This window comes from Crocuta crocuta, unplaced genomic scaffold, assembly GCF_008692635.1.
Source record: "Crocuta crocuta isolate KB4526 unplaced genomic scaffold, BGI_CrCroc_1.0 scaffold619, whole genome shotgun sequence".
NCBI classification, from domain to species: domain Eukaryota; kingdom Metazoa; phylum Chordata; class Mammalia; order Carnivora; family Hyaenidae; genus Crocuta; species Crocuta crocuta.
The window spans coordinates 1,918,790-1,943,393 of record NW_027533395.1 but is presented as its reverse complement, the minus strand read 5'-3'; the positions used below and the strand labels follow the sequence as shown (position 1 = coordinate 1,943,393).

At 42.4% G+C, this 24,604-nt stretch overlaps 1 protein-coding gene across 6 annotated transcripts in view; it reads right to left on the bottom strand.

Moving 5' to 3' along the window:
* Positions 1-24,604, bottom strand: part of SUFU (SUFU negative regulator of hedgehog signaling) — a 113,715-nt gene that overhangs the window by 37,406 nt on the left and 51,705 nt on the right. The window lies entirely within an intron of this gene.

Genomic DNA, 24,604 nt, shown 5'->3' with positions numbered 1-24,604 from the left:
GCACATCTAGAAACTTATTTGGGGTAGGAGGGAGCCATGATCAGGTCTCCAAGAAAGAATAAAGTGCTTTAGTGTGGGGCCACCCGGCCAGAAATTCCTAGGGAGGCTGGAGGGTGGTGAAAGCACTTCCCCTTGGAAAAACACACCCCTGGTTCCAATCCTTTTCTGTGCTGCTGAAAGTGTTCTCAAAGGAAACAGTGACTGTGGAGGGCCTTTGAAATTGGTTGCTGGTTTCCCACGGGTAGACGGTATAGGGATTTCTGAGGACCACTGGAGGCTTTAAGTACATGGAGGTCTAAACTGGGCCTCACACACCTTAACAGAGATGTATAGTCTGGAGGGATGGAGGTTTCCATGAAAACACAGACACTGTGCCCAGACCGACCAAGAGAAACGTGCAAACATGGCCAGCTCACAGCCTCACCACTGCACTTCACACAGGCTCATCACTTCAACAAACGGTTTAGGGTACCATAAACACAGAAGAAAACACCCATGTGGCATGAAGTCACCTGGACCCCTGACTCCTATGCTGGGTCCCCTTCCAAAGGTGCTCTGCACTTACCAGCCTGTGTGCATCTGATAAGTGCAGAGCATCTGGAGAGACTGGCCATCTGTCTCTCCACCTTTTATTTTATTCATTTATATAATTTTGTAATACAAATAGCAGCACACTGTTTTGCATGTTTTGCTTAATGACATATCTTGGGGGTCATTTTGTACCAGCACATAACACTACCTCATTCTTAAAATGTTTTAAGTTTATTCATTTTGAGAGAGAGAGGGAAAGAGAGAGAGAGAATCCCAAGCAGGCCCTGCACCATCAGCATGGAGCCTGACTCAGGGCTCGATCCCATGAACTGTGAGATCATGACCTGTGCTGAAATCAAGAATTGGATGCTTAACCAACTGAGCCATCCTAGGCGCCCCAAAAGCTACCTCATTCTTTTTTTTTTTTTTTTTTTTGAGAGACAGCGAGAGAGCAAGTGAGTGAGGGGCAGAGATAGAGAATCCCAGGAGGGGCAGAGGCAGAAGGAGAGAGAGAAGTGGGGCTCACCCGAAGCAGGGCTCATTTTTACCTGAAGTGGGGCTTGTGTTCACCCGAAATGGGGTTCACGCTTACCCGCAGCAGGGCTCAAGCTCACCCAATGTGGAGCTCAAACTCATGAACTGTGAGATCATGGTCTACCTGAGCTGAAGTCAGATGTTTAACGAGGGAGCCACCCAGGGGCCCGTTACCTCATTTTTTAAATGGCTGTACAGTAGTTTATTGTAGTCTATCACTTATGACCTGGGAATCTTAATAGATGGGAATCTTCACTTTTTATCAATATTTAAGGCAAGGTAGAACATGAAAACACACACACACACACACACACACACACACACACACACACACACACACACCAGCCAGGGAAACCTGAGAGAGCTTCTGTTCTCACTTGTCTCAGTCTGAATACTAACTAACTCCCTCCTGTGTCAGGTCTGGTTACAAACTGCTTTTCCCACCTAAGAAACAGGCTCAGTTTTTTGGTCCTAACCTCAAAAGCATTCATTCAGGAGAGTGAAGGAAGACTACTTCATCTAGGAAACATGGGGTGATAAAGGGAGAGAAGGTACATCTTCAAGCAGGGCCAACTAGAAACCTTCAATTTTCCCAATTCCTGCTGTGCCTGCTCTTCCCAGATTCCTTCTCCTTTTACAGAAATTGTGACTACAAGCAGCTTGCATGATCTACAAGTTAGAAACAAAGCAACAAGTGAAAAAGACTGAACTAGTTAATTCAAAAGCTTATCCCACAATAAGCTTACCCCATATGGCCTCAGTGGTAAATTCTACCATTCTATACATTTAAAGAATTAGTACCAATTTTTCACAAACTTTTCCAAAAAATATGAGGTAACACTTCCCAATTCTTTCTATAAAACCAAAATTACCCTGATACCAATGCCACACAAAGACATTACAAGAAAAGAAAGCTATAGACCATTATCCCTTATTCATACTGACAGAAAAATCCTCCACAAAATAGTAGCAAACTGAACATAGCAACATATAAAAAAGGGCCACATACAATGACTAAGTGAGATTTATCCCAGAAATACAAGGTTGATGTAACATAAGAAAATCAGTGTCATATACTATATCAATAGAATAAAGATTAAAAAATAGCCCATGATCATCTCAATAGGCAAAGAAAAAGCATTTGCAAAATCCAATACTCTTTTATGATAAACACTCAAACTAGGAAGAGAAAGGAACTTCCTCAATCTATAAAAGGATGTCTACAAAAAACCTACAGCTAACATCGTATTTGACAGTAAAAACTGAATTATTTCCCTCTATGATCAGGAACAAAACAGAGATGCCTACTCTTATCAGTTCTATTTTACAATGTACTAGAGGTTCTAACCAGGGCAATTAGGCAAGAAAAATAAACAAAAATCTGGGTAAACTGGAAAGGAAATGAAAATATATTTGCAGATGACAAGATCCTGTAGACAGAAAACCCTAAGGAATCCACTAAAAAACTATCAGGATAAACAAGTTCAGCAAGGTCGTAGGATAAAAGCAGTGTATGAAAATCACTTGTATTTCTGTACACTGGCAGTGAACACTCTGAAAATGAAATCAGAAGGCACCTGGGTGGCTCAGACAGTTAAGCATTCAACTTCGGTTCAGATCATGATCTCACTGGTGGTGGGTTTGAGCCCCACATTAGGCTCTGTGCTAACAGCTCAGAGCCAGGAGCCTGCTTCAGATTCTGTCTCCCTCTTTCTTCACCCCTCTCACGCTTGTGTGCTCCCTCTGTCTCTCAAAAATTAATAAATGTTAAGAAAACTCATTTACAATAGGATCAAAAAGAAAACAATGCTTAGGAATACACTTAACAAAAGAAATGTAAAACTTGTACTCTGAAAATTACAAAACACTGTTGAAAGGAATTAGAGAAGACCTAAATAAATGGAAAAATATGCAATATTCATGGACAGAGAGACTTAATATTGTTGATAGTAATATTCCCCAAATTGATCTACAGATTCAGTGCAATCCCTATCAAAATGCCAGGTTCCTTTATTGCAGAAATGCATATGGTGATCTTAAAATTCATGTGAAAATGCAAGGGACCTAGAATTGCCAAAACAAGCCTGAAAAAGACAAACGGACACCTGGCTGGCTCAGTTGGTGAAGTGTGCAACTCTTGGTCTGGGGGTTGTGAGTTTGCCCCAAGTTGGATGTAGAGATTACTTAAAAATACAATCTTTAGGGGTCCCTGGGTGGCTCAGTTGGTAAAGCGTCTGATTCTTGGTTTTGGCTCAGGTCATGGTCTCACTATTCATGGGTTCGAGCCCCACGTCAGGCTTCTCAGCAGCCGTGTGGAGTCTGCTGCTTATGGTTCTCTCTCTCCCCCTCTCTCTTTGCCCCTCCCCCTCTTGCTCTGTCTCTTTCTTTCTCAAAATAAATAAATAAACTTCAAAAAAAAATCTTTAGAAAGGAAGGAAGAAAAAGACAAAGCTGGAAGACTTAATCTTCCTGATTTCAAAACTTGATAGAAAGCTACAGTTACCAAGACAGTGTGGTGCTGGCATAAGGATAGACACTTGATCAATGTAACAGAATTTACAGTCCAGAAATAAATCCTCACATTTATGGCCAATTAATTTTCGAAAAGAGTGTCAAGACAAGCCAATATACGATAGTCTTTTCAGAAAATGGTGCTGGAACAGCTGGATATCCACGTCTGGAAGAATCAAGTTGGATCTCTTCCTTACACCATAAACAAAAATTAATTTAAAATGGATCATAGGCCCAACTATAAGAGCTGAAACTGTAAACCTCTAAGAAACACAGGAATAAGTCCTCAGACCTTAGATTAGGCAGTGGTTTCCTAGACACCAAAAGCACAAGCAACAAAGAAGAGATAAATTGGACTTCATTAAAATTAAAACCTTGTGTGCTCCAAACAGTACTTCCACAAAAGTAAAAAAGAAATGCAAATCAAAACCACAACGACACGATACTTCACAACCATTAGGATGGCTATTCTACGACAAAATAAAATATCACCCAAAAACCAACAAGTGCTGGTGAAGCTGTGGAAAAATTAGAACTTTGGCGAACTGTTCCTGGGAATGTAAGATGGTGCAACCACTGTGGAAGACAGTGTGACACTTCCTCAAAAGGTGAAACAGAATTATCATATGACCCAGCAATTCTACTTCTGGGTATATACCTGAAATAATTATTAAGAGTTTTTTTTTTTTTTAATCTTTGTTTTTGAGAGAGACAGACAGACAGAGTGCGAGCAGGGGAGGAACAGAGAGAGGAGACACAGAATCTGAAGCAGGCTGCGGGCTCTGAGCTGTCAGCACAAAGCCTGATGTGGGGCTCAAACTCACGAACTGCAAGATCATGACCTGAGCGAAAGTGGGACACTCAACCGACTGAGCCACCCAGGTGCTTCTATACCCGAAAGAATCAAAGAGACTCAAACACGTATCTGTATACCCATGTTCACAGCAGAATTATTCACAACAGTGAAAAAAGGGGAAGCAAGCCTACTTGTTTTTAGTTTAAAACTAAAAATGTTTAGTTTTTAGCCTTAAGAAGGAAGGACATTCTAATACATACTACAAAACAGATAAATCTTGAAGACATTATGCTAAGTAAACTAGTCCCCAAAAAGTGATTCCATTTAGATGAATTTGAGTAGTCAAATTCATGGAGAGAATGTAGAGGGGTGGTTCCCAGGGGCTGGAGGGAGAGCGAAATAGGGAATTAGTGCTTAGTGAGTATCGGATTTCAGTTGTGGAAGACGAAAAAAGTTCTGGAGATGGATGCTGGTGACTATTGTACAACAGTGTGAATGTATTTAACGTTACACAACTGTACACTTAAAAAGGGTTAAAATGGCAAGTTTTGTGTTATGTAGATTTAAACACATTTTTTAAAGATTTTTAAAATGTTTATTTTTGAGAGAAACACAGCATGAGCAAGTGAAGGGCAGAGAGAGAGGGAAACACCGAATCTGAAGCAGGCTCCAGGCTCTGAGCTGTCAGTAGAGTCCGACGTAGGGCTCGAACTCACTAACCATGAGATCATGACCTGACCCGAAGTTGGATGCTTAACCGACTGAGCCACCCAGGCGCCCCTAAATACAATTTTTTTTAAAAAAGTGAAAAGGCAATCTACAGGATGGGAGAAAATGTCTACGTAGATCTGATAGGTATCCAGAATATATAAAGAAACTTATAGCCCAATAATAAAAAGACAAATAATCCAACGTTGTAACGGGTGAAGGATCTGAATAGAATTTTTCTCCAAAAAAAGATATACAAATAACCAATAAGCACATGAAAAGATGCACTACATGATTAGTCATTAGAGAAATGCAAATCAAAATAGCAGTGAGATACCAATGTTTCACACTCACTAGGGTGGCTGCAATTAAAAATAACAATAACAAGTGTTGGTAAGGAGAGAAATTGGAACCCACACACACTGCTGGTGGGAATGTAAAATAGGGGAGTGGTTTGGAATACAGTTGGGCAATCCCTCAAATGATTAAACATGGGGCTGCCACAGGACCTAGCAATTCCAATCCTACGTATACTCCCAAGAGAAATGGAAACACATTCACACAAAGACTTGTACATGAATGTTCACAGCAGTGTTCTTCACAATAGCCCAAAGTTGGAAACAACCCAATGTCTATCAACTAATGAAAAGATAAAGAAAATGTGGTATGTCCACACAATGGAGTATTATTTGGCAATAAAAATGAAGTATTGATACATGCATTTGTGATACATTTGCGATACACGCAAACCTTAAAAACATTATACTAAGTGAAAAGAAGCCAGTTCCAAAAGGACATATGTGATTCCATTTGTGTGGAAGGTCCAGAACAGGCAAATCTATGGAGACAGAGAGATCAGTGGTTGCCTATGGCTAGAAAGCTTAGTGACTCGTAGGCCATTACTTTTGGGGGTGATGAAAATGTTATGGGATTCGTTGTGGTGGTGACAGTTTCACAACTGTGAATTACACAGTATATGAATTATATCTCAATAAAGATGTTAAAAAATAATATAGTAGGTGAAAGGGAGGAAACATGGGGGAGAGGCAAAGTAGTCAAAGCAAAGCCAAGGTCTTGGATTCTTGGTTACTACCTTCTCAGGTAAGCTGAGGCCTGGGAGACACGTGACTCATAGTGCTGAGACATCACAGTACTTTATACGCTACATGACCTGAATGACCAATATTTTCATTTTCTACAAATCAGGAAAGGATCTGTGAGAGAGACTGCCCAAGGTCATGGGGCAAGTCAGTGACAGTGAGCACAGTGCCACATTACCCAAACTTTTGAGTCATCCATAAGATTTCTGTGTTGGTACCACCTGTATAACAACGTGCATTTACCCCGAGGTTGACTCACTTTTTAAAACCTAAACAAATTTAGTTTAAAAGGAAACTTCAGGGGTGCCTGGGTGGCTCAGTCGATTAAGTGTCTGACTTTGGCTCAGGTCATAATCTCGCGGTTCGTGGATTTGAGCCCCGCATTGGGTTCTGTGCCGGCAGCTCAGAGCCTGGAGCCTGTTTCAGATTCTGTGTCTCCCTCTCTCTCTGCCCCTCCCCTGCTCATGCTCTGTCTCTCTGTCTCAAAAATAAATAAACCAAAAAAAAATATATTTTAATAAAAACAAATAAAAGGAAACTTCATATTACTAGTAAATCAGGAGAGTAAAAGGAAAATCGGTGTTGCTTACAATAACTGCAAAGCGATTTCATGAAAACAAATTTAATTTCTAACAGATACTGTTGTCTACCTGACATTATTAAAAACTGAAATGAACCAGAGTTAAAGAGCCATTAGAGGTTTAAAGAGTCATATCAAACTGATAAATCAGCAGGATTGAATCAGAGACCTGAAGAGGGAAGAAAGTCTTCACTGATCGGATCACTGAATGCCTTGTCCAGTTATGAACTAAAGTCTCCAGCTGGCTTTGGCAAACCCTGGTGTCATAGTTAACTTTGCAGTTGGGAAGGCTGGCTTCCTATTTGTCTCTGCCCCCTACTAGTTATAACCCTCGGTAACTTGCTCAACCACAACTTCCAAGCCAGTTTCCTCATCTGTAACCAGGGAATAGTGTGCCTACTCAGTTTGCTTTCTGCTGTTACATGCTATTCTGTACTGGAGTATGGTACAGCTATTCCTGCCCAGGTGCTAGTCTCTCTACCAGAAATTAAGTATCGATACATGCTGTAGCTCACAGCATGTGTCAGTAGGTGGCACCATCGCTCCTGTTTTAAAAAAGAGTTGGTCCAGTTCTCTCCCCTGCCCCACATCTGGCTGTCTGGTCTATAGAAATATACCCCAAACCTGGCAGGAACAGAAATTGGAAACACGGAAAAGGCTGAACAGGTTTGGAGCCATGACCTTTATTAACCAGAACTGACCTGGGTTTAAAAATAATTGTTGTACAAACCCAAACTGTTTAAATGAAATAAGAATGACCAAAAAATACCTTGTACAGGTTTAAGTTGGGAAGGGGCCTAATTTAGGCAGCTAGCGGGGAGACCCTAAGCCAGAAAAGGGAGACAGACCCAACTGCTGCTCTGGGACCAATGCGTGTGGGAGCAGGAGTGAGTTAAAAAGACGGAAGGGGGAGGAGAATGCATAACTAAGCACAGAAAGGTTTGGAGTGTGAGATGCTAACAGCCTTCCAGCCTGGGACATGGTCTTTCTTCCCCAGCCCTGCCTGGTGGGGGAACTAGACTTACTAGCTCTGCTGTGGCCAAGAAACAGTCTTTCTTAACAATGAAAGAGCCTTGGTCACAGTTTTCAAGCCTGGGACAAAGCCACAATGGGCTCATTCTTGAGTCCAGTCTGGTCTTTATGGCCTGGATGCTCGGCCCCATTCTGTGTGGAGCCACCGCGGGCCTCAGCACTCAGGCCCCAGCGCCCACCCCAGGAAGCTCTCAGCCCCTTCAGATGGGTTTTCAAATGCTAATAATGCCTCGGTCGGAGGCCCAGCTGTTCAGTCCAGTGGTTAGAGGGGCGCATTCCCTCTCTCATCAGCTCCCTTAAGTGTCCTAACCAAGACATTAGGATGCAAATCCCTGGGACCTCCGCCCAAACCACATTAGCAGAGGGGCCTTCTGAGGTCTCAAGGCAGGCCATTCCAGGTAAGCCTGGATGCTCACTTTCCATTCACTTCCCTCTTCCTTTGAGCCCTGCCTCCAAGTACCCTGAGAAACCTCCCTCAGCTGCTGCCTATCTGGGAAAGGCACAGAGGGGAAAGACCACTCCAGGCTGTTGTTGGGTATACTTCTGCCCCTTGCTTAGCTGAGTGAGAGGGTTCACTACTCTGTGTCTCCTTCCCCATTAGCAAACAACTCCCTGGCAAGAACTCTTAAAAGTTGGGGGTGCTATATGGGAGTGCGAGTTCTAACAGGCCCCTCAGATTGGCCCTCCCCCTCCCCCCACCTCCCAAACATTCAGCTTTCGTCTTGCTGTTTGAAGTTGGACTGTGCCAGATATAAGAAGTTAGCAAAATCTAGGGAAATGGGTTGCAGAAGAAAACAGCCATTGTTTGTAAAATAATTAGTGCTGCCTTTGAAACACTGAGGAACAAATACATTCTCTAAGAGTTCTTAATTCATCCCAACTCTGGAAAATGACTGTCGGTCTCCATTCTGTGTGAAAGTAGTCCCAGCGATGATGTTTTACACAACAGTTTGGAAAGTGGTGTTCCACCCCCCACCCCCTCTACTTGAATTAATACACTTGGTCGGAGGAGAACGGGTTAATGTCGTCTTGCAGAGCTGGAAAGAGTGGGTTTCTCATGGCTGAAGCCTGGACCCCCGAAGTCAAAAGCACTTTTGAGAGAGTGCTCTGAGAGGATGAAGGCCAAAGGCAGGAAACCTGGCAGAATTGTGCCAGGTATCAAGTGAGTGGCTAGTATACAAGGGGTATTTCAGAGAATGCAAGGAAACGGGGGGTGGTGCAAAGCAGGCTGGCAGACTGGAGTTTGTCAACTTCAAGGTCAAATTTTTGAACAATGGGGAAGCCATCACAGATCTCAAGAAACACTCTCCAGTTTTCTTGCCTTCTTGGTGCTCACAAATCACACCAGTGATCATACCTGGTTTGATAACGTGGCCTTAAGTGTCCTATACAATGACAGAGCTGGCTGCTTGCTAGGAGGGCTCAGCAGTTCTTCCCTGAAATGCCAAATGTGCCAGACACGCTGCCAGTAACACAGACTGCTGACAGGGAAGGGTCAGGTAGCCTGTCCTTCTGACTCCTGAAAGTCCCAGCATGAAACCAAGACATGTGGGGGGCATCTGGCAACTGCCCGACCCCACCTTCCTTGCTGAGAAGGTCTAAGAAGCTACTGCAGACCCTGTGGCCTGCTCAGCGGAGCTGGGTCCAAAGGCTCCCTCTGAGATTAGAAGGCAGCCCCTTAGAGTCAACTGAAGGCCCACAAACTGAAATATCCTTTTGGGGCCGACACACAAATCTGCACAGTCCCAGGCAGCCTGATGACACACCTCCCCGCCCCACCAGTGAGAAGAGACAACCTGGAGGTTTTGCTGAGTGAACTAGCCCTGGCCGGGGCAATGGAGGAGGTAAAGTTCAAAATCAGTCCTGCTGGCCTCTGTCCAGCCCAGATGCTCCTCACTGGGGCCACTGAGTTGGCCCACTGCCCCTGCTGGATCTCTCACAGAACCCTATCCTAATTTCTAAAGACCAGCTGCTTTTTCCTTGCTCTACACCAAGCTGCGAGGAGGGGAGGGATGTGTGCGTCTTGTCTACTTGTTTCTCGAGCCTACAAAATTTTAGGAGGGCACAGCGTGTAGGATAGCCTAATGTCACTGCAACAGTTTACATTTCTGGAGGCCTCAACACACCCATGAGATGCTACTATGCTGATTCTAGGGAGAGTGTGATCCCAGGCACTGCACTAAGACCCAGGGCCTCCTCCAGGCCTCCACTGCTTTCACTGGACAGCACCTGTCCACTGACTGCGCACAGACCCTCTTCTCACTGGGGAAGATCAGCAGCTCTCCTTCCTCCAGGAATCCAACAAAGCAGTGGGTGAGCGCTTCCCTGCCTGCCAGCCTTTACTCCCCATCTCCAAACCAAAGCTAGGAGTTCAGCTCAGAGACTTGCAGCAGTGGTGAGGCAAGGCCCATCTCAGGAACTCAGGATAGCAGTGGACGGCAGTGATGCATGCACATCACATAAGAGCAAAAAATAAATATGTCCTGGGTTAATTCTCCTCTAACACTTCAGCGTTGCAAGGAGAACATATAAAAGGACGGGATATTCTGGAGCTTAGAGGCTTCAGCTGGTACAAAACAACAGAATTCGGCACCCTGCTCTTCTTCACACATGCACGGCAGACAAGATGCTTGCAGAGCAGGAGAACTCAGGAGCCTGATGCCCCCTCCATCCCATTGCAGGGTTTCAGATCAAACTCCTCCAAAGAAAGGCCATTTTCTTTTAAGAAAGAAAAAATAACAAGAAGACAAACTTGGGGGGGAGGGAGAGAGACAGATTCTCTGGACATGTGCTAATGAGCTTTGGGGGCTAGCGGGCAGAGTTCTTTGTAGCTGGACGGTGTGCATGGTGGCCGGATGACAAATTTTTCCAACCCGGTCAAGCAATGGAAGAATGAACTTCTCCCGGCCCCTCTGAAAGTTCTGAGTGCAGGTTCATGACTTGAAAAGTTAAGTTGAGTGTTTGGTTAGAGAGCGTCCCTCAACCAGTTCTGTCTGATATTAATTTGTCTAAATGTGGTTGCAAGACACTGCAAGGGAAATGAATGTGCCATACCGCTTAATTAAATAAAGAGCCAAGGGGACACGTTTGTTCTTACAAAACTGAAAGGAAACGTAAAGGATATTCCTTCTAGGTTTTGCCCGGAATCAAAGGAATCGCAAAAGACTAGAAAGCCAGTCAAAAGAGACTCAAAATTGTTTCCCTCTGTATGTATTTTCTCAAAAACCTCTGGGTCCCCAGCTCCCTCCTTCTCCCTCAAAGCCACAATCACGAAGACAAATAGTGAAGCGTAAGGAAAATCCCTTGTATAAGCAGAGAAGTTCAGCAACCTGGAAAAGGGGAGGCAGCAAAAGGGGCAGGAAGCTGGCGGGCTGCTGGCGCCTCCGGTGGCTCTCACCCACAAGCAAGTCTCCGGGGCCTGGGTGGGCAAGCACCTCAGTGCAAACAGAGCTCAGTAGGGTTTACCTGCCACAGCTTGCTGCTGTCACAAATCCCGTCCGTCCACCCTCTATGCGCCATGCTCTCCTATGAGGAATACGGATCCTTGCTCTCCATTTCCAGAGAGCCCTGAGTCCTAAGCTGACAGATGCTTTCACTTTTCTTTTAAAGCAGCTCCATCTGTTTGGACACCTGTCAGTATGGGAAGAAGTCTTTTGCCCAGGGGCTTGGAACTGGGCAAAGCCCACCCCTGCTCCTCTCACCCTCCTGAGCCTGCACGGAGGGCCTACCGCCTGCAGGCAGGCTCCTTTGTTCTTAAAGCCAAAATAACTATAGAGGGTTTTAAGTGTGCAGTCCCTATATACATTTCAACCCCCCTCCCCAAAAAAGTGCCAGGAGATGCTTTCAAGCTTTAAAATCAAGCACATGCTTCTACTCTTTACATCTTTTTCCTGAAGAGACTAGGTAGGTCTACAATGAAAATTCATTTAACTGCCAAGCATCTGTAAAGTAGCAGAGTTACCTTGGAGGGCGGTGTGGCAGAATCTGTTAATATAGAAAGAACTTTCCCTTTGACCTAATCATTCCACCTCACAGTACATATCTGCCCTAGAGCAAAACATGTTCACAAGGAGGAATGAATAAGGATGCTCACATCTGTGTGCTGTTTGTGATAGTGAAGAATGGAAACAACTCGAAAGTGCATGAAGGTTAAAATATGGCTTATCCATCCTATAAAATCAGAAGCAATAGTAAAATTAGATAAATCTTTATATGTTGACGTGGAAAGATCTCCAAAATGTACAGTTAATTAAAAAGTCCAATTGTGAAGGACAGAACAGTTGCACTTACATAAAAGGAGGAAAGAGGCACCCGGGTGGCTCAGTTGGTAGAGCATAGGACTCTCGATCTTAGGGCTGAGTTTGAGCCGCACGTTGGGGACAGGGTTTACTTTAAAAAAAAAAAAAAAAGGAAAAAAGTATATACACAAACCCAAACCACTCCTGTAGGTACCCAGAAAGTGGCAAATGCATAGAAAAAGTCTGTTTGGGTGCAAGGAAGCCACCAAACAGATAAAGTGGTTTGGTGAGGGGCCTGAGATTGGGTCATGTGGTCAAGGAGGACTTTGCTTTATTCAGAGAGTCTGAATTGTTAACTTCTGTTAAGTTCCAAAACGGATTTATGTACTATTTGTACGCTTAAAATAATAAAATGAGAGGGGCACCTGGGTGGCTCAGTTGGTTAAGCACCCAACTTTTTTTTTTTTTAATTTTTTTAATGTTTTTTATTTATTTCTAGGAGAGAGAGAGAGAGACAGCGTGAGCAGGGGAGGGTCAGAGAGAGAGGGAGTCACAGACTGAAACAGGATCCAGGCTCTGAGCTGGCAGTCAGCACAGAGCCCGACGCGGGGCTCGAACCCACGAACCGCGAGATCATGACCTAAGCGAAAGTAGGACGCTTAACCGACAAAGCCACCCAGGCGTCCCAAGTTAAGCACCCAACTTCGACTCAAGTCACGATCTCACAGTTCGTGAGTTCAAGCCCTGCATCGGACTCTGTGCTTATAGCTCGGAGACTGGAGCCTGCTTCGGATTCTGTGTCTCCCTGTCTGCCCCTCCCCCACTTGCATTCTATCAAAAATAAACATAAAAAATAAAAAAAATTTAAATAAATAAAATAAAGTGAGAAAGAAGCACCCTTCTGTCATGCCTCCAGCATGCAGTGTGACTCCTCTGGCAGCTCCCGCAGCCATCACACTGGCTACCAGCTACTCACTCTGGGTGCAGCTGTACAGAACTGGATGGTCCAGGAACCTAGGGGCCCATCCTTGGCTCATATCTAAAATGTCCAGTGGCACTTTTACTAGCTAACCATTTAAGTTCTTGAACAAACACCCCACCTTATCCTAAATGAACTAGGCTAATGATGCTGGTACTCTTGCCACAGACTTCAAACTTTTCTTGTTTATTTTTCTTAGTGGTTATGGTCAGTTACATAAAAACAATCCCCTTTCTCTTCATTGCTGTTTTTGTTCTTAGTCCTATTTCTGTACACTGTGCACTGTTTCTCATTAGCACTTACTGCCTTGCAGCTCAGGGTTAACACAGCCCTGAAAACATCTAAAATCTAAGATCAACATGGTAGACACATCTATAAGAGCAACAGGCAGACAGGGCCAGGTGAGGATTGCTGCACACACCTGCTACTCCCATTTGTTAGGCGTGGACAGAGCTGAGGCACTTCTGCTCTGGAGCACCTGTATCTATGAACATTCTCCAAGTTGAAGAACTTTAGCGCAGCCCTCATTTTGCCTAAATTCCAAGGAGGAAAGGCATTTTGCCCCTTTGCAGTAGTCTGGAAATCTGGAGGGACACACTACTTTAGGATAAACTTTTTTGCTTTGTTATCATTTTGTGTTTGCTTTCGGGAGTGGAGAGAGTTGTGTTCTTGGCACTTACAGGCTAGGGAGGTGCAGACAAAATAAGCATCTTTGTTTTTCCTTCAGGAAAGAGGATGATGAGGACAAAATGTGGCTCTGGCATCTTTCAAAAGAAGAATCTGGTTCTGCCCTGGCCCCATGTACATAAAGCATTAGTTTCCAATTAATATAAAAGGAGAAACCTTCTGGAGCCAGATAAGAAGCTAAGTAGACCAAAACAGACATTGTTATCACGAGTGCTACCCTCATTACAGAAAAAAAAAAAAAAAGTCTATCCTCACCTAGACTGCAAGTTCAAGTGTAATCAAGTGTGGAACTATTCAAGGGCAGGCCTGGTGTGGAGCATTCAGTTTTGCCCCAATACTCTCAGGAAGAATCCGCTGCTTAGTGGGTCACTAGACTCAGTCTGGTGGCAGAGAAAACTGGGTACATCAATCAAACCAAATCAATAAACCTCAATCCTTCTTCCTATCCACCAACCATACTGAAACAGTCTGAAAAGAAAGGAAAGCAGGTGGTATGAAGGTGACCTGAGTACTAGAGAAGATAGTTTCCAAGGAATTCTTTCTCACATAATCCACTAGGGCTTGGCCAACCCACCATACAGCTTTGAACTTCAAATGTCTCCAAAGCACATTAAAAAAATTTTTTTTCCACCCCTGGTCTGAAACTTAGGCCTTAAAAACAAAACAAACAAAAACAAATAACTTGTTATGGTGAATTTTCAACCAAAATAGAGAAAATAATACAATGAACTCCCCATATACTCATCCCTTGGCCTCAATAATTATCAACTCATGGGCAATCCCAAATCGTCTATAACCCTACCCCCAAATTCCCATACTATCCCCACAGGATTATTTTGCAGCAAATCTCAGACATCATACCATTTCATCTGTAGGTATTTTAGGACAGATCTCTAATTGGTAAGGACTCTTTTTTATTTATTTATTTTTATTATTATTGTTTTAATGTTTTATTTATTTCTAGGAGAGAGAGAGAGAGACAGCGTGAGCAGGGGAGGGTCAGAGAGAGAGGGAGTCACAGACTGAAACAGGCTCCAGGCTCTGAGCTGGCAGTCAGCACAGAGCCCGACGCGGGGGCCGAACCCACGAACGGCGAGGTCATGACCTAAGCGAAAGTCGGACGCCCAACTGACTAAGCCACCCAGGCGCCCCGGTAAGGACTCTTTTTTAAAAATTAATTATGATTACAATCATCACACCTTAAAAAATTTGGCAGTAGATTCTGCCAAAGGTATTGTCCAAATTGACTTTCTAGAAATGTCATTTACAGTTGGTTTGTTCAAATTACTATCCAAATAAGGGCCACACAGTGTATTTGGCTGGTTTATTTTTTAAGCCTTTTCCATCCAAAAGTTTTTCCCTTTTCCTCTTTTTTTTTCTTATTAAAGGAACCAGGTTGTTTGTCCAGTAAAATTCTCCAAAGTCTGAATTTTGCTGATTGCATCCCCATGCCATCATTTAGCATGTTCGTCTGTCCCTTGGTGTTTCCTGTAAATGCCAAAGGTTAGAGCCAGAGTTTGTGAGGTTAGTACCATGATGACAACTGCTAGATCCAATATTTCATTAGGTGGTTCCAGAAATGATTCTACCACTCTTTATAATTTTTTAGCTGGAAATCTTTAAAGGTACCCTGAGGTAATTTACATAGGAAAGGCAGATAGTATGGTTCTTTTCCGTTATTTATTATTTTCAGAATAATAAATTATCAAATCTTCTAAACATGATCAGTGAAGTTTTCCATTGTTTGTTTGCCTTTTTAAGTATTATTATGAACACATGGATTTTAATATATTTGATGTGTTTCAATCCACTGCAGTAGTGATTGTTACTCATACTTATACCATCTTTGGCTGGTAGAAGTCTCTAAAAACAGAGGCTCTCCTGGGTCTGTTGATACGACTCTGACAATCTTTGAGGCTGCCTTGTTTTCTGGTATAAAAAGATGTTATAGGCTCATCCTGCATATTTTCTGCTCTAGAATTGGAATCAGACATTTCTCCAAAAAGCCTTAGTTTCTTTTAGACATGATATATGGTGACCACAATCTGGACCCAGAAATGCCTACTGTTACTGGTTTATTGTTTCAAGATTTTTTTCAGTAAACAAAGATAAAATATATGGTTTTTTTTTAAAGAAAAAAGAAAATAATCTCAAGTTCATTGATATTTCCAGTTAAAATTTAAGAATACAGAATTTCTATTTATTTGATTTTATATTGGTGCTTCTTTTTCTCTTACTGAAAATCTTGGTTCCTAATATAATCATTTATCTGCTTTATCCTTATTATATCAAATACTATTTTCAGACTAATACTAATATTACTATTAACAATATGATCACTGAAAATAGTTTTTGTCTTTATGATATGTAGATTAGAGATCTACAGTCACATTACTGTGTTTTAAAACCTATGTGTATTGGTATGACATCATTGGATATGCTATGAATTTCATTTGTTTCATTTTGCTTATAATTTTTAGGAGTGATGGTGGCCCCCATAATTCCTCCCACCTCCAGGGTTCATGCCTTGAGTGTGAACAAGACTTGTAACTTGCATCTTGTCAACAGAATACAGCAAAAGTGAAGGTATTCTACAGATGTAATTAAGATCCCAAATCAACTGATGCTTTTTTTTATTTTTAATTGTAGTAAAATATACATAACATATACCATCTTAATCATCTTTAAGTTTACAGTTCAGTCGTGTTAAGTACATCCACGTTGTCGTGCAACCAATCTCTAGAGTTCTTTTCTTACAAAACTGAAACTCTGTACCCATTAAACACTAACTCCCCACTCCCTTCAGCCCCTGGCAAACCACCATTCTACTTTGTCTCTATGAATTAAATTAATTCAGGTACCATATATAAGTGGAATTATCCAATATTTGTCTTTTTGTGACTTTTTTCTAAGTACCTAGCACAATGTCCTCATGGTTCATCCATGTTGTAGCATGCTCAGAATCTCCTTCCTTTTTAAGGCTGAATAATTTTCTATGATATGTACATACCACACTTTGTGCATTCATCTGTTGATGGACATGTGGGTTGCTTCCACCTTTTGGCTTATGAATAATGCTGCTATGAACATGGGTATACAAATATCTCTTTGTGACCCTGCTTTCAATTCTTTTGGATATATATCCAAAAGCAGAAATGCTACATCATATGGTAATTCTATGTGTAATTTTTTTGAGGAACTGCTATACTGTTTTCCATAATGGTTACACCATTTTACATCCCTCTCAGCAATATACAAGGGTTCCACTTTCTCCACATCCTTGCCAACACTTGTTATTTTCTGGTGTGTGGTTTTTGTTTTTTTGCTCTTAAGATTTTATTTTTTAAGTAATCTCCACACCCAACATGGGGCTCAAACTCACAACCCCAAGATCAAGAGTCACATGCTTTACTGACTGAGCCAGCCAGAAGCCCCTTCTGTTTTTTAAATAGTATCCATCCTAATGGATATGAGGCCAAATCAAATAATTTTGAGTTAATTAAAAAATTTTTTAACATTTATTCATTTTTGAGAGACAGAGGGAGACAGAGCATGAGCCGGGGAGGAACAGAGAGAGGGAGACACAAGCAGGCTGAGCTGTCAGCACAGAGCCTGTTGCAGGGCTTGAACCCATTGACCGCAAGATCATGACCCAAGCTGAAGGATGCTCAACCAACTGAGCCACCCAGGTGCCCCAATTTTGAGTTAATTAAAAGGAAGATCATCTTTGATGGACTTGACTGGATGAAGGTAAAAGGCCTTAAAAAGAGGACTGTACACTCCACCCCACCTCCACACTTTTCTGCATTGCTTGCTTTGATGAAGCAAGCTGCCCTGAATCCTACAGCTACAAGGAAAGGAATTCTGCCAACAACCTCAGGGAACCTGGAAGCAGATCCATCCTCAGTAGAGGCTCCAAATAAGAATGCAGACCAGGGGTGCTTGGGTGGCTCAGTCAGTTAAAGTTAAGTGTCTGACTCTTTGTTTTCGCACAGGTCATGATCTTGAGATCCAGGTTCATGGGACTGAGCCCCGTGTCAGGCTTTGTGCTGACAGCACAGACTCTGCTTGAGATTCTCTCTCTCTCTCTCTCTCTCTCTCTCCCTTTCTCTCTGTCCCTTCCCCACTCACATGCATGCTTTCTCCCTCTCTCTGTCTCTCTCAAAAATAAGTAAATAATTTTTAAAAAGAAGAAGAAGAATGCAGCCTAGCAACACTGATTTCAGCCTTGTGAGACCCTGTAAGACTCCAGTGAGGTCTAAGAAATACCCAGATACTAACCCAAAGAGGTAATAATAAATGGTGTTCTTTTAAGCCACTAGGTGTTTTTTTGCTTTATAGCACAAAAAAACTGACACAGAAAAAAATATTCATTTTGATTTGTCTTATAATTATATAAAATTTTAAATGGTTCCAAAGTCATAAATCTAAGAACAAGATTTATTCTGAGAAGTTGGCTTCCTGTCCTCTCCATCTGTTCCCTCTTTCTACCATAGATTACCATTTAAAAAATATTATGGTTTACCCTTCCATTTAAAAACATAAAGAAAAACATGTTTTCTTATATAAATGAAACGTACTGTAGATACTTTTCTCTGCATTGCTTTTTTTTTTTTTTCCTTTCTTAAGTTTGCAATGGCCATAGTTTTATTTTGGTTACACTGCCACCATACACTTGATTCCATATCCCTGAATGTTCAACAAACCTTTAGGCTACATGAAAAACAGAATTTTTTTGCTTGATTAATTTGCTGAACTTTTTAAATAACTGAGAACACCGCCCAGACATTCCTGATGAGGGAGTTCCACTGGTCATCCTCATTAGTGTTACCACCATTGCCATCAAATCTTTTACTGCACAGAATGATAAGGATTCATATTCCCAAATATAACTGCCTAATGTATACTGAAATATCTGAAATAGAGTAGTTGGGTTCATACATTTATTTAAGAGACATCTTGTTAACTTAGAGTGTGTTCTATTTATATGATCAAGATCATAAATCTATAAATGCCGTATGAATTACAAGAAAGATCGTAAGTTCCCTATGGTAACCTGATTGCATTAATGGCCCCAATTAATACCATCTCTGAGGGTATTGACTTTGTAACTTTGTAGTCCCCTCCCTCTCTGACCCTAGGCTTGACCATGGGACTTACTCTGGCCAATGGGACAGTATCAAACCCAAGCAGAGGCCTGACAAAGCATGCACAGGTTTCCACTTCTTCCCATGGCCCCACAGGTGTCATGAGAAGGTCCTTGAGCTAGTTATTACAAACCTGCTTCAGCTAATAGTCACTGGTGAATATCTTTTCATGTTTTTGCTCGTGTCTTTGGGATTCCCAGAAGCGGAACTGCTGCATCAAAGGGTAAATAGATGTGTGTTTTGCTGGATATTGATATGTTCTCCCCCACAGGGAGAGCACCATTTTGCATCCCATCATGAACACATGGAAGTCCTTGTTTCCTCACAGCTTGACAACAGGATATGCTATCAAATTTGGAATCTACCAATCTGACAAGTGAGAAGTGGTATCTGAGGGTAGTTTAACTTGCATTTCTCTTATTTTGAGTGAGACGAATGTCTTTCTTTTCATGTGTTTATGGGCCATTTGCTTGAAATATCAACATTTAACCCAGAGAGCTTTTGGGTTGGCATCATCTCCGGCAACCTCAGAAAAGATAAATTAATGAAACACTGACTTCTCTCAGATCTGTCACTGGCCACCATGGTGTGAGGGGAAGCATCATTCAGCACTGACTGGCTTTCTTCTACCAGATCATGGAGGCAAAGTCACCCTTTTTTTTAAAAACTGTTTAATGTTTTATTTATTTCTGAGAGAGAGAGAGAGAGAGAGCAGGGGAGGGTCAGAGAGAGAGGGAGACAAAGAATCTGAAACAGGCTCCAGGCTCTCAGCTGGCAGTCAGCACAGAGCCCGACGTGGGGCTCGAACCCACAAACCATGAGATCATGACCTGAGCTGAAGGTGGATGCTTAACCAACTGAGCCACAGGCGCCCCCAGTCACGCTAAATGTATATTTACCCTCAGGTAAAAGGCAAAAACAGATCCTCAAGTAAAGGGTCTCCATGCTATGGTACTTCCTTTTGCTTTATTCTTGGGTGCACTTTTCTTTATGACTTGTGTAATTTCTTTGCATTTGTTTCTTTATGTATCAAAACATGATCATACTACCTACCTTGCAGATAGATAGTTTTTAGAATCAAATAAATGAATTAAAATACATAAAAATTGCCCTATGTGCTGAACGTACTATACAAATTAAGCAAGTGTTTTTCATTGGAAATAGTCTACCACTGGAAAACACAACTGCTGATTATAAGAAAAAGATTAATCCATCCACTGTGGCAGAGCAGACACCTTCCTTAGGGAGCCAGGATTCTACATTTTGGCTCAGGAAACTAACCTATTTCCATAGTTTACATCAAGAAACACAGCTAAAGTAGTTATGGGTGTTCTCAGAGTTCACCCAGCTGGATGAGACCTGGAGGGTTGTAGGACAGAAAGTACCAAGGAGGTGGAGGCAGTTTGCAGAAAGCCAGACTGGAGCACAGCAGAAGGGGTCATAAGCATACTGGATTAGAAGAAAAATCAACAGGTATTAAGTGGCATCTTGGGCTCAGTGGTCTGAGCTCCCAGATCACCAACCCCATATTCAGCACTTAGAGCCCCTCTACAAAAGCCCTGGCCAGCAGCTGCCCAGGACTTTACAGGGGCAACTTCAGAGATAGTGAGTTTACTGCCTCCCAAGGACTATTCATGTTAGAAAATGATTCTACATCCAAAAGAATAGTTAACAGCTTTCTAGTTCTCTCCTCTGGGCAACAAAGAAAAAATCCAATTCCTCTTCCATATGGCTAGACCTCAATATTTTTAAAACACCTGTCGTAGGTCACAGTTCACTACTCCTCACACCTCATCCCAAAGTCTTTTCTTCAGACTAAAATGTTGCCAGTTTCCTTACTTGTAAAGCCATTTCTCACAGACAGCAGTTTAAGAGCGATTTTGCCAGTCTGAAAGTCACTTTTCTGGGGATACACTCTGAATTGTCCATGTCCCTTGCAGAATGCGGCATCCAAGGGACTGTTGGGTTGGAGACAGAACATGAAGCAGGCACTTACCTCTGGGTATATGTGTAAAGACCAGACCCCCAGCTGTCTGTGTGTCTGCCCACACACTTCCAAAGTTCCCTATCGATCAGACACAGGAAGAGGGCTGAAAATAACCAATTTTGGGTGATGTGGGTATGGGAAGAGGCAGCAGTAAATTATGCATGATAACATTTTGGTGCTTAGGCCAGACTCCTTGCCAGGACATTTATTCTTGCTTGAAGGGATGGAATAGGGAGTGAACATGAGGGTGAACTTGGAAGTTTAGCTGGCTTTTCCAAGAGCCATGGAGTCTGCTAGGCCTAAAGGACCCCAGTCTCAAAGAATTTCCTTAACTTTGGAGTGAAGCCAGCCTTGAAGTTACTGAATCTGGAAGACTCCCGTGACTCATTCTGTGGACTTCAAAGGCTACGCAGTGCTTCCTTAGTGGCTGGGTTGCCAACTGGCCATGACTATAGGTTACAGCACAGCGGCAGTTGTGACCAGGGGCCAGTCAGCCTCATGGAATGTCCTTCATGGGGGAGAGCTGGGCATATGTACCAAACTGCAAAAGTGGAGACCTTCTGACCCAGAAATCCCACTTTAGAAATTTATTCTGAGACAACTGAACATGGCTACCAAGATGTACATACCTGTTCCTTAAAGCACTGCTTAAAGGTAGGAAAACTGGAAACTCTCTGAGGGTCTGTTTGCACTGGAAGAATCTGTTATCTTACTATCTGTGATATCACGATATAATAAGAAATATGGGTTTTGTCCCTGGCTCTTGCCTAGAGTTCTTTTTTTTTTTTTTAATATTTTTATTTATTTCTAGGAGAGAGAGAGAGACAGCGTGAACAGGGGAGGGTCAGAGAGAGAGGGAGACACAGACTGTGAAACAGGCTCCAGGCTCTGAGCTGGCAGTCAGCACAGAGACTGACGCGGGGCTCGAACCCACGAACTGCCTGGTCATGACCTAAGCGAAAGTCGGACGCCTAACCGACTAAGCCACCCAGGCGCCCCTTGCCTAGAGTTCTTAAAATGTTTGTCATTTCCTAAGTAACAAAGGTGTTAGGAGCCTCTTTTGTGCTTGGTCTCTGACCCCAATTCATGACAGAGCTCCTAAATTCCTAGAACGTCCTGGATGATAGGAGTGTCTTTTGTGGTAATGAAGCAACTCTTATGGCCTCCTAGGTAGCTTCAGAATGGGAGCTAATAACTAAAAAGACCAAGTCATGATTATAAGCTTGGAACGTTCAGTCTCCACGCTCATCCTATGAGAGGGGGGAGAGGGGCTGCACACTGAGGTAGTAACTGATCATGCCTACATGATGAAGCCTCCATAGAAACCCCTGAAGTATGAGGTTCAGAGACCTTCCAGCTCGGTAGTCAGGTGAAGGTACTGTGAGAGTAGCACACTCAGACAAGCACGGAGGCTCTGTGCTCCTTCCCACACACCTTGCCCTATACAATACATCGTTTCCATCTGGCTGTTCTGAGTGTTAACTTTTCTTTCTTACTGAGATATAATTGGCATATGACATTATGTTAGCTTCAGGTGTATAACATAACAATTCGTATTTGCATTATTGCAAAATATGCACCACAATAAGTCTCGTTAACATTCATCACCACATGCAGCCATAATTTTTTTCTTGTGATGAGAAGTTTTAAGACTTGCTTTAGCAACTTTCAAATATATAATACAGAATTAACTATAGCCACTATGCCATATATTGCATCCCCATGACTTATTTTATAACTGGAAATTTGTACTTTTTGACCACCTTCACTCATTTAATCTGCTCTCTATATCTATTAGTTTGTTTCTTTGTTTTGTTTGGTTTTTATTTTGGGGGGTGGGGGTTATTTAGTTTCACATATAAGTGAAATCATATGGCATTTGTCCCTGTCTGACTTATTTCACCTAGCATAATGCCCTAAAGGTCCATTCACACTGTCACAAATGGCAAGATTTCCTTCTTTTTATAGCTGAATAATATTACAGCATATGTATAAATAGCATTTTCTTTATTTGTTCATCTGTTGATGGACCCTTAGGTTGTTTCCCTGTTTTGGCTATTGTAAATAATGCTGCAACTGAGTTGTATCCTTTTATAAGAAATTGGTAATCTAGTAATAAATTATTTTCTGTGAGCTGTTCTAGCAAATTATTTGAACCCAAGGAGGGTGTCATGGGAACTCTGATTTATAGCCACAAAATCAGAAATATAAGTGACAACCTGGGGCTTGTGACTGGCACAAGCCAGTCCTGTGAGACTGAGTCCTGACTTGTGGGATCAGACACTGACTCCACAGAAATAGTGTCAGAAGTGAATTGAATTGTAGAACACCCAGTTGGTATCCACAAAGAACTGGAGACTTGCATGGTGTGGCCAAACCCACACGTCTGGTCACGTAAGTGAGCAGAGCAGTGAAGGACAACAGTGCACTTTCCCTTTACTACAACGGAATGCTGTACAACCATTACGAACACTGGCACTGATCTCTATTCACTCAGCTAGAAACACTTCTATGATGTGACGCTGGGTGAAGAAAGCATGCTAATATGTATGGCATTAAGTTAGTAAGTCTATTTTTTGTGTAGAGACATGTCTAGAAGGATGGTAACCAAATGTTAAGAGTTGTTACCTTAGGAGCTGGGATTTAGATAATGTTTTGTTTTGTTTTTTAATGTTTATTTATTTTTCAGAGAGAGAGACAGACAGACAGACAGAGCACAAGCCAGGAAGGGGCAGAGAGAGAAGGAGACACAGAATCTGAAACAGGCTGCAGGCTCTGAGCTGTCAGCACAAAGCCCAAAGTGGGGCTTGAACCCACAAACTGTGAGATCATTGCCTGAGCAGAAGTCCAATAGTTAACCATAGTAGCCACCAAGGCATCTCAGATAATGTTTTTTTAAAAAATATTTATTATTTATTTTTGAGAGAGAGAGAGACAGAGTGCAAGCAGGGTGGGGGGAAAACAGAGAGAAAGGGAGACACAGAATTTGAAGCAAGCTTCAGGCTCTGTGCTGACGGCTCAGAGCCTGACATGGGGCTCAAACCCACAAACCGTGAGATTATGACCTGAGCCGAAGTCGGACACTTAACTGACTGAGACACCCAGATGCCCCTAGATAATGTTTGTTTTTCATTTTCAATTATATGCCTATTTAAATTACAAAGTAATAGGGCTTCTCATACAAAATTCAAACAACAGACCTATGTATAATGTAAAAAATGAAACTCTTTTCCCATAAGTCCCATTTCTCAGAACCACTGTTAATGTTCGGCATGCATTCTTCAAGATTTTAAGCATATACAATCAAATTCATCGTTTTTTCTTAATTTAAAAAAAATACACTCTACCCACTGTTTTGTGACTGTCTTTTTTCATGTTTTCAACATTGCTTGGATTTTTTTTTAACATCATTTTTAAACTGAACAAACAATAAAATTATTTTTGTCTGGGGGAATAAAAATGCATCAGCCAGGACAGAACACAATGCATGTGTGATGTGAGTGGCCTCGTGAAGAAAGACACAGGACAAAGGCTTCCTGTGTTCAGATCACCATGCTGACCAATATGGGTAGAGACCCTGACATGCCCAGTCAGCTCAGGAAACTGGTAAGTGTCCTGTTCTTCCTAAATCTTTGAACCTACAGTAGGACTATCAGAAGTAGGTCCGGGGCTCAGAAAGGCCTAGACACTGGGCTGCAGCCTGTCCCAGAGATGCCTCCCTGTGTCAGGGCCCGTAGGTACAACTTCCACAGGCCCAAGCAGGACAAGGCAGAG